The sequence below is a fragment of the Pseudorca crassidens genome, chromosome Y, assembly GCF_039906515.1.
Source record: "Pseudorca crassidens isolate mPseCra1 chromosome Y, mPseCra1.hap1, whole genome shotgun sequence".
NCBI classification, from domain to species: Eukaryota; Metazoa; Chordata; class Mammalia; order Artiodactyla; family Delphinidae; genus Pseudorca; species Pseudorca crassidens.
In genome coordinates this window covers 16,907,959-16,919,163 of record NC_090318.1, presented here as the reverse complement: position 1 = coordinate 16,919,163, position 11,205 = coordinate 16,907,959, and positions in this window count along the sequence as shown.

Sequence of the window (11,205 nt, the reverse complement as noted above, 5' to 3'; positions counted from 1 at the left end):
TTATCTCAGGCCAAACAACTACCTGGATGGGGACAGAGCACAATTAATCAGCAGTCCAGCTTCCTTAAGACCCCCTGAGGCCCCAGATGCCCTGAAACTTGAACCCATCCACAGGGAACACAGGACATTGTCCTGCCCACCAATGAACTGGCACTAGCTTCAGGACCTTCAAGGTCCCAAACCCAGCTCTCAGGATACAGCTCTGCACACCATTGGGTTGACCTTAACTTCAGGACACCAAGGGTCCTGCAGAGAGAGACAGAAGGAATAGGCTCCGCCAACAAGTGCTCTGGCATTATCACTGGGACTCCTGGGTATCAGCTGCATCCACAAGTAGGTCAAAATTGGCCCTGGCCACCCTCAAGGCACTGACATCACTCACCAACATAACAACACCAGGCCTGAGAACCCATGGACCTTCAGCCAGCAGCCCTTGTGGAGGAGGAAGGAAAAAATCACACTTAAGGGAACAGAGCCAACTCAAGTCCATCATCAGAATTTCTGCCACAAAATCCTGGTATCAGATACAACCACTGACAGGGTAATGACAACCACTAGAGAGGAAGTGTTGCATCATACTTGTGCAAGCTCCAGTTTCTCCACTTACAGCCCAACCCACGGCTGAAGTGATAGCAGTGAGCACACCCTGAGGAAACTGGTGACTGGGGTCCACCTCAAATCTAAGCCTCCCATCAAAGCACACACAGTATGTATAGAAACAGTGTCACATAAAAATACCATTTCAAGGCCACAATATATAACTGTATCACCTAAATTCATGGAGGCAGAGAAAGTTAAGTAAAATGAAAAGGCAGAGGAACTACTCTCAACTGAAGAAGCAAGAGAAAACAGTTGAAAAAAAGTAATAATGAAACAGAAAGAAAAAAATTACTGGATAAAGAATTCAAAACATGGACAGTAAAATCAGTTTAACAAGAAACAAGAAAATATAAAGAAGACCAAACAAAAATAGATAATTCGATAGCTGAAATTAAAAACACATAAAAGGAATAAAGAGCAGGCTGAGTGATACAGAAGAAAGCATAAATGATATGGCATATAGAACAATGAAAATCACCCAATCAAAACAGTAGCAGAAAGAAAACTGAACAAAACTTGAAAGTAATCTAGGATATATCCGTGATAACTTTAAACATGCCAAACATTTACATTATAGACATTCCAGAAGAAGAGAGAGAAGAGGGATCAAACATGTATATGAGAAAATTATGGCTAAAATCTTTCCAAACCTGAAGAAAGAAACATATCCAGGTACAGAAAGCACATAGAGACCCAAATAAGATGAACACAAAGAGATCAACACCAAGATATATCACAATAAAAATGACAAAATTTAAAGATAAACAGAGAATTCTAAAAGTAGTAGAAAAAAATAGTCCTATACAAGGTAATCCCCATAAGGCTATCAGCTAATTCTTCTGCAGAGATATTACAGGCCAGAAGAAAGTAGCATGATATATATCTAAATCCTGAAAGAAAAGACCTGCAATATAGGTACACTACCCAGCAAGACTGTCATTTAGTATTGAAAAAAAAATAAAGAGCTTCTCAGATAAGCAAAAGCTAAAAGAATTCACCAATACTAAACACACCTAACAGAAATGTTGACAGCACATCAACAGAAGAAAGGAACAACATGATCATGCTTTCTGCAGAAAAAGCATTTGATAAAATTCCACATTCATTCATGATAAAAAATCTCACCAAAATGAGTATAGAGACAACATATCTCAACATAATAAAAGGCATTTATAACAAATCCACAGCCAATATAATACTCAACAGTGAAAAGTTAAAAGCCTCCCAACTAAATTCGGGGAAAAAAAACAAGGATGCCCATTCTCTCCACTTCTATTCAATGTACTATTGGAAATTCTAGCCACAGCAATCAGACAAGAAAAACACCATATCCAAACGTAAGAGAATAGGTGAAATTGTCATTGTATGTAGATGACATGACACTCCTTATAGAAAGCCCTTTTAAAAAAGCTCACAAGAACAATTAAAACTAATAAATGAATTCAGCAAGCTAGGAGGATACAAGATCAATATATATACAAATCTGTTGCATTTCTTTACACTAACAATAAAATATCAGATAAAAAAGTAAAAATATCAGATAAAATAGTAAAAAAAAAAATTATCATTTAAAATTGACTCAAAAAATACAATAGCCTAGGAAGAGGTCTAAGTGAGGATGTAAAAGCCCTATAAAGTGAGAAATATAAAACAATGATTAAAAAAACTTGAAGATGGTAAAAAGAGTCTGTCATACAGAGTGAAGTAAGTCAGAAAGAGAAAAACAAATGCCATATGGTAACACATATATATGGAACCTTAAAAAAAAAAGTTTATTAAGAACCTAAGGGCAGGACAGGAATAAAGACGCAGATGTAGAGAATGGACTTGAGGACACGGGGAGGGGTAAGGGTAAGCTAGGACAAAGTGAGAGAGTGGCACGGACATATATACACTACCAAAGGTAAAAGTGATAGCTAGTGTGAAGTGGCTGCATAGCACAGGGAGATCAGCTTGGTGTTTTGTTACCACCTAGAGGGGTGGGATAGGGAAGGTGGGAGGGAGGGAGATGCAAGAGGGAAGAGATATGGGGATATATGTATATGTATAGCTGATTCACTTTGTTATAAAGCAGAAACTAACACACCATTATAAAGCAATTTTACTCCCATAAAGATGTTAAATGATAAAAATAAAGCTGTGGAAAGCAGTAAGATGTAAAAAAAAAAAAAATTGAAGATGATAAAAATTAATGGAAACATATTCCCTGCTATTAGATTGGAAACATTGATATTGATAAAGTGGTCATACCACCCAAAACAATCAACAGATTTAATGCTATCCCTGTCCAAATATTCACGACATTTTTTACAGAGGTAGAACAAATAATACTAAAATTTATATGAAATAACACACACACACACTCACAAAGACAAAACTCACCAGATTGTCAATGCTATTCCAAGGAAAGAAGAACAAAGCTGGAGACATAAACCTCCCACACTTTAGACAATACTACAAACCTACAGTAATCAAAACAGCATGGTATTGGCACAAAACCAGATATACACATCAATGGAACAAAATAGACAGCCCAGAAATAAACCTATTTACCTGCAGTGAGTTAATATTTGACAAAGGAGCCCAGAATACACAATGCAGAAAGGTAGTCTCTTAAGTAAATGGTGTTGGGAAAGCTGGACCACCTTATGTAAACCAATAAAATTAGAACACAGCCTCACACCATACATAACAATAAACTCCAAATGACTGAAACTCTTCAATATAAGACATGTCACCATAAAACTCCTTGAAGAGAACATAGGCAAAACATTCTCTGACATAAATTGTAGTAAAATTCTTAGTCTACCAAGGCAAAAGAGATGAAAGCAAACATAAATAAATGGTACCTAGTCAAACTTAAAATCTTGCTCTACAAATGTAATGATGAACAAAACAAAAAGACAACCTATGGACTGGAGAAAATACTTTCAAATAATGCGACCAACAAGAGCTTAAATTCCAAAATATACAAAAGCTCATACAACTGAATATAAATAACCAAACAAGGTAATAGCAAATGGGTGAAGACCTAAATAGACATTTCTCCAAAGAAGACATACAGGTGGGCAAGACACATGAAAATAGTTACTTATTAGAGAAATGCAAAGCAAAACTCCAAAGAGTTATCAACTTACAACAGTCAGAATGGCTATCATCAAAAAGTCTACAAATAGTGCTGGAGAGAGGGTGGAGAAAAGGGAATCCTTGTACACTGTTGGTCAGAATGTAAATTGTGGCAGCCACTATGAAAATAGTGTGAAATTTCCTTTAAAAACTAAAAATAGAGCAATGATATTATTCAATAATCCCACTCTTGGGAATATATCTAGAAAAGATGAAAACAATAATTTGAAAGATTCATACACCCCAATGTTCACAGCAGAACTATTCACAGTACCCAAGACATGGAACAATCCAAGTGTGCACCAACAGATGAGTGGTTAAAGATGATATGGTGTATATACACAATGGAATATTACTCAGCCATAAAAAGAATAAAATATTGTCCTTTGTAGCAACACTGATGAACCTAGAGATTATCATACTAAGTGAAGTAAGTTAAAGAAAGGCAAATATTACATATCATTTATATGTGGAATCTAAATCAAATAATACAAATGAAACTTATTTACAAAACAGAAACAGACTCATAGATATAGAAAACAGACTTATGGGTACCAAAGGGGAAAGGCAGTGGGGATAATTAAATGAAGAGTATGGGATTAACAGACCACACCTCTATATATAAAACAGATAAGAAGCAAGGATTCACTGTAAAACACATTCAGTATCTTATAATAAACTATAGTGGAAAATAATCTGAAGCTCTACACCAGATACTAACACAATATTGTAAATTAACTATAGTTAAATAAAAAAGAAATATTGAAGAGTCTCCTTTAAATAGAAAAGAAGTAAGAATCTACAGGAAAAGGAAAATCCAATAGGAAACACAAATATATAGTAACTATTGAAGTTCACAAAAATAAGTCAGTATGCAGATTAAGAGACAGAAATATAGTAAAATCAACTATAACTAAAATAAACAGTAAATGTATAAGCCTGAAGATGTAAAAAATGATATCATTACCGTAAATTTTAGGGGAAAGGAGTAAAAACATTTTACAATACGTTTGAACATTAATGACTATATATTTAAAGCTAAAAGATATAATTATGGGGCAACATAGTTACCATGGGGTCCATATATGTTTTTATAGGTTAAAAACTTATCATTTATACAGCAAAAAAAAAAGAAATGAACCCAAGCATATTACTAAAGAAAATCATCAAATCACAGCTGGAGACCCCAAAAGAAGAAATGAAAAGAAAAGAATACCAAAACACTGGAAAACAAGCAATAAAATAGAAAAAACTAAATACCTACCAATAATTACTTTAAGTGTCAATAGATGAAGCACTCCAATAAACAGACATAAGGTGGTTGATTGGATGAAAATAAAAGTCCCTTCAATATCCTGCCAACAAGAGGCTAACTATAGGGTAAAATCACACATAGGCTGAAAGTGAGGGAATGAGAAAAGATATTTCATGTAATTGACAAGAACACAGGGGTAACATTAAGCATATAAGACAAAATAGAGTCTAAAATATATCTTACAACTAATGACAAAGCAGGGACTCATATAATGATAAAGGGATTAATATAAAAATGATCTTACACTTGTCAACATATATGCACCTAGCACAGGAGCACCTAAACTTACAAAGAAAATACTAAGAGACATAAAAGGAGAAATTGACAACAAAAAAATAATAGTCTGTAACACCTCACCAACTTCAATAAAGAAATCATCCAAAGAGAAAATTAATAATCTCAAATGACACAATAGACAAGGTAACTTAATTGATGTTTACAGAACATTATTTCCCCAAACAACAGAATGCATTTTCTTTGTAAATACATGTGAAATATTCTCTCCAGGGTAGATCACATACTAGGTGAGAAAACAAAAGCCTCAATAAATTAAGATAATATAAATTATATAATTGTTTTCAACCACAATGGAATGAAACTAGAAATCAACTGCAAAAAGAAAAAAGGAAAAAGCAAAGCATATGGAGACTAAAAACCATCCTACTAAAACCAGTGAGTCAATGATAAAATGAGACAATAAATTATAAAATACAAGACAAACAAAAATAAAAACACAAGTTCAAAATTTATGTTACACAGCAAAAGCAATTCTAAAAGAGAAGATTATACTGATACTGGTCATCTTCAAGAACAAGAAAAATCTCAAAGAAACAACATAATGCACCTCCTAAAAACATTAGAAAAAGAAAAAGAACAATAAAAGCCTAAAGTCAGCTTAGAAGGAAGGAAATACTAAAGGTCAGAGGGGGAATAAATAAAATAAAGATAAAAACAAAACTATTATAAAGACCAACATAAAAACAGTTGTTTTTTGTTTTGTTTTGTTTTGTTTGTGGTACGCAGGCCTCTCACTGTTGTGGCCTCTCCCATTGTGGAGCACAGGCTCCGGACACGCAGGTTCAGTGGCCATGGCTCACGGGCCGAGCCGCTCCGCAGCATGTGGGATCTTCTCAGACCGGGGCATGAACCCGTGTCCCCTGCATCGGCAGGCGGACTGTCAACCACTGCGCCACGAGGGAAGCCCAAGAGTTGGTTTTTTGATACAATAAATAAAACTGACAAACCCCTGCCACACTCATCAAAAAGAAAAGAGAGAAGTCTCAAATACACAAAATACAACTTGAAAGAGAAGAAATAACAATCCACACCATAGAAATTTTTTAAAATCATAAGAGAATATTATGAAGAATTATATGAAAACAATTATAAAACCATAGAAGTAGATGAATTTCTAGAAACCTCTGGCCTGCTAGGCCTGCCAATACTGACTGAAGAATAAACATAGTATTGAACAGTCCAACATGAACAGTGAAACACAATCTGTAATTTTAAAAAAATGTCTAGAACCAGACAGCTTCATTGGGGAATTATACCAAACGTACAGTGTAAAAAATTATGCCAATCCATCTCAAACTATTGCAAAAAACTGAAGATTTGGGAACACTCCCAAATTATTCTGTTAGGCCCCCATAACCCTGATATGAAGATCACATAGAAACACTACAAAAATAAAAATTACAGGCCAATATCTTTGATAAACCTACATACAAAAATCTTCAATAAAATATTAGCAAACAAGCCAACAATATATGAAAGAAGATCATACACCATGATCAAGGTATAGTCATTCCATTGTCAAAAGGAAAAATTAGAGATATACAAATCATTCAGTGTGATACACCACATTAATAAAAGTTAAGACAAGATCACATGAACAGCTCAATAGACACAGAAAAATCATTTGAGAAAATTCAACAGCCATCCCGGATAAAAATTCTCACCAAAGTGGGTTTGAATGGAACATACTCAACATAATAAAGGCCAATTATGAAAATCCACAGCCAACATAATATTCACTAATGAAAAGGTAAAATCAGAAGCAATACTAAGGATACCCACAGTCACTAATTTTTTCAACATAGTACTGAGAGACTTAGCCTAAGCAGAAAGAGAGAAAAAACGAAAGAAAGAAAGAAAAAAGTATCCAAATGTAATGGAAGAGGTAAAAGTATCATTGAATGCAGATGACATGATACTCTATACAGAAAACCCTAGACTCCACACAGAAGCTATTAGAACTAATAAATTCAGCAATGTAACAGATAGAAGATTAATACCTATAAATCTGTTGTGTTTCTTTACACTAACAATGAAATACCAGAAATTGAAAGGAAATAAAAAGCAAACACTTGATTGGATTAAAAAAAAAGAAAGAAAGAAAAACAGGAAAATAACTGAGGAGATGAAAACTCTAAATGGTGAAAACTAAAAAACACTGACAAAGAAAGTTGAAGATGATAAAAAAGGATGTAAAGTATTCCGTGTTCTTGGATTGGAAGAATTAATATTGTGAAAATGGCCATACTATCCAAAGCAAATTACAGATTTAATGTGATTTCTATCAAATTATCCATGATGTTTTTGACAAAACTAGAACCAACAATTCTAAAATTTGTATGGAACAACAAAAGACCTAAAATTATCAAAGCAATCGGGAAAAAAAATTAGAACAAAGCTGGAGGTATAATTTCTAGACTTCAGGAGATTTAAAAAGAAGAAAAAACTCTCATGAATTGACATACAAAGAGAGACAGAATCACAGACATACAAAAAAATACCACTTATGGTTACCAAAGGGGAAAGACATGTGGGAGAAACATCTTAAGAGTGTGAAATTAACAGATACAAACTACTATGAATAAAATAGATAAGCAAAACTGGTTTACTATACACTCCAGGGAATTATATCCAATATCGGGTAATAATTTATAATGGAATATAACCTGAAATAAAAAACCCACAAAAAAGCCTGAATCTCTAAGCTGTACATCCGAGACTAACACAATCTTATAAATCATCTAAACTTCAATGTAAAATAGTTTAAAAAATAAAAAAGATCAATAAAAACATGATTTGATTTTTGGAAAAGGAAAAAATGTTGTAAAACTTTAGCCAGGCTCAACAAGAAGAAAGAAGAGAGGACTCAGATAAATGAGACATGAAATGAAACAGGAGAAATAAAAATTGATACTACAGAAATATGAAAAAAGCATGATATAAATAATTACATACAGACCAAATAACCTATAAGAAATTGACAAATTCTAGAATTATATCATGAATAAAGAGACAGATCATTACAGGTGAAATTGCCTTTGTAATAAAAATAACTTCCAATGTAAAAAAAAGTCAGAGATCTGATAGTGTCACAGGGAAGTAACAAAAATATAAGAAAAATAACACCTATACTTGTCAAACAATTACAAAAAATTGAACAGCAACAAATACTCACAAATTCATTCTGTGAGACCAACATTAATCTGATTCCAAAACCAGATGAAGACACGACAAAAACAAACAAAAAGCAAACAAAAAGAAAAAGAAAAAGGAAAAAGAAAATTACAGATCAATATCTTTGGTAAATATAGTTGTAAAATTTCTCAATAAAATGTTAAAAATTTGAATGTGACAATATATTAAAAATATTTTACTCCATGATCAAGTTGCATTAATTCCACATTCACAAGGATGGCTCAACATATGCACATGAATCAGTGTGATACACCACGTTAAGAAAAGGAAATATAACAATCACATGAACATCTCAACAGATGCAAAAAAAAAAAAAAAAAAGAAGGGGGGATGACATAATTCAACATCGATTCATAATAAACATCCTTATCAAAGTGTGTATAGAGGACACATATCTCAATATAATAAAGAAAAATTATACCAAACCCACAGCCAACATCATATACAAACATGAAAAGCTGGAAACCTTCCCATTATATTTAGGAATAAGAGAATTGTATTTAATATAGTATTAGAAGTCCTAGCCATAGATCAGATGAGAAAAAAATAAAAACTGTAACCAAATTGGATTAGGAGAGGTAAAACTGTCAGGTTACGTGGTACAATATACAGAGAACCCTAAATTCCCCATCCAAAACCTAGTAGAATTAAACAATAAATTCAACAAGGTTGCAAGACACATGATTAATACACAGAAATCTATTGTGTTTCTATAAAATAATAATGAAATATCAGAAAGAGAATGTGAAAAAAACATTTTTATTTTTTTTAACATTTTTAAAGAACCTCCATACTGTTCTCCATAGTAGCTGTATCAATTTACATTCCCACCAACAGTGCAAGAGTGTTCCCTTTTCTCCACAACCACTCCAGCCTTTATTTTTATAGTTTATTTTTTTAATTTTTTAAACATTTCTATTGGAGTACAATTGCTTTACAATGGTGTGTTAGTTTCTGCTTCATAACAAAGTGAATCAGTTATACATACACATATGTTCCCATATCTCTTCCCTCCTGCGTCTCCCTCCCTCCCACCCACCTTTACCCACCCCTCTAGGTGGTCACAAAGCACCGAGCTGATCTCTGTGTGCTATGCGGCTGCTTCCCACTAGCTATCTATTTTACATTTTATAGTGTATATATGTCCATGTCATCTCTCTCACTTTGTGAGAGCTTACACTTCCCCCACTCCATATCCCCAAGTCCATTCTCTAGTAGGTCTGTGTCTTTATTCCTGTCTTACCCCTAGGTTCTTCATGACATTTTTTTTCTTAGATTCCATATATATATTTTAGCATACAGTATCTGTTTTTCTCTTTCTGACTTACTTCACTCTGTATGACAGATTCTAGGTCCATCCACCTCACTACAAATAACTCAATTATGTTTCTTTTTATGGCTAATATTCCATTGTATATATGTGTCATATCTTCTTTGTATGTGTGTGTGTGTGTGTGTGTGTGTGTGTTACGCGGGCCTCTCACTATTATGGCCTCTCCCATTGTGGAGCACAGGCTCCGGATAAGCAGGCTTAGCGGCCATTGCTTACGGGCCTAGCTGCTCCAGGGCACGTGGGTTCTTCCCGGACTGGGCACGAATCTGTGTCCCCTGCATCAGCAGGCAAACTCTCAACCACTGCGCCACCAGGGAAGCCCTGCCACATCTTCTTTATCCATTCATCTGATGATGGACACTTAGATTGCTTCCATCTCCTGGCTATTGTAAATAGAGCAGCAATGAATAATTTGGTACATGACTCTTTTTGAATTATGGTTTTCTCAGGGTATATGACCAGTAGTGGGAATGCTGGGTCATATGGTAGTTCTATTTGTAGTCTTTTAAGGAACCTCCATACTGTTCCCCATAGCGGCTGTACCAATTCATATTCCCACCATATTCCCATCACCTTGATACCAAAACCAGACAAAGATGTCACAAAGAAAGAAAACTACAGGCTAATATCACTGATGAACATAGATGCAAAACTCCTCAACAAAATACTAGCAAACAGAATCCAACAGCACATTAAAAGGATCATACACCATGATCAAATGGGGTTTATTCCAGGAATGCAAGGATACGCAAATTAATCAATGTGATAAACCATATTAACAAATTGAAGGAGAAAAACCATATGATCATCTCAATAGATGCAGAAAAAGCTTTCGACAAAATTCAACACCCATTTATGATAAAAACCCTTCAGAAAGTAGGCATAGAGGGAACTTTCCTCAACTTAATAAATGCCATATATGACAAACCCACAGCCAATATCATTCTCAATGGTGAAAAACTGAAAGAATTTCCTCTAACATAAGGAACAAGACAGGGTTGTCCACTCTCTCCATTATTATTCGACATAGTTTTGGAAGCTTTAGCCACAGCAATCAGAGAAGAAAAAGGAATAAAAGGAATCCAAATTGGAAAGGAGAAGTAAAGCTGTCACTGTTTGCAAATGACATGATACTGTAAATAGAGAATTGTAAAGATGCTACTGGAAGACTGCTAGAGCTAATCAATGACTTTGGTAAAGTAGCAGGATACAAAATTAATGCACAGAAATCTCTGGCATTCCTATACACTAATGATGAAAAATCTGAAAGTGAAATTAAGAAAACACTCCCATTTACCATTGTAACAAAAATAAAATATCTAGGAATAAACCTGCCTAA